Genomic DNA, 374 nt, shown 5'->3' on the forward strand with positions numbered 1-374 from the left:
GAGTGACCAAACCTCCCTGAGTCTCAGGTTCCCCAACTGTTCACAGGGTTACGACACCAGCATCATGAGCTTGATGATCGAAGTAAATGAGATGATGTATGGAAGGCACTGACACAGGGTGGGCACACACTACGTGCTCGGTGTAAGGCAGCAGCATTATTATCTAGTACCTCTGATGGACCCAGGGGTAGGGGCTGGTGGGAGCCATCTCCCTCCTCCTCAGCAGGCATTTAGACTCAGAGGGTGTGTGACGGAGTCCACTTCTGGATGCACCCACTGCCTCATACCACGAGATCATCCTTCCTCAATTCTGAGATAATGAGATTTGCACGGAGCAAGGAGGACACTGAAGCAAGAGCACATGAGCATTCCTG

The 374-nt window shown here is 52.1% G+C and overlaps 1 protein-coding gene across 1 annotated transcript in view; it reads right to left on the reverse strand.

Moving 5' to 3' along the window:
• LIPG (lipase G, endothelial type) overlaps nucleotides 1–374 on the reverse strand; it is a 21,933-nt gene that overhangs the window by 777 nt on the left and 20,782 nt on the right. The window lies entirely within an intron of this gene.

This window comes from Lipotes vexillifer, unplaced genomic scaffold (assembly GCF_000442215.2).
Source record: "Lipotes vexillifer unplaced genomic scaffold, Lipotes_vexillifer_v1.1 scaffold36, whole genome shotgun sequence".
NCBI classification, from domain to species: Eukaryota; Metazoa; Chordata; class Mammalia; order Artiodactyla; family Lipotidae; genus Lipotes; species Lipotes vexillifer.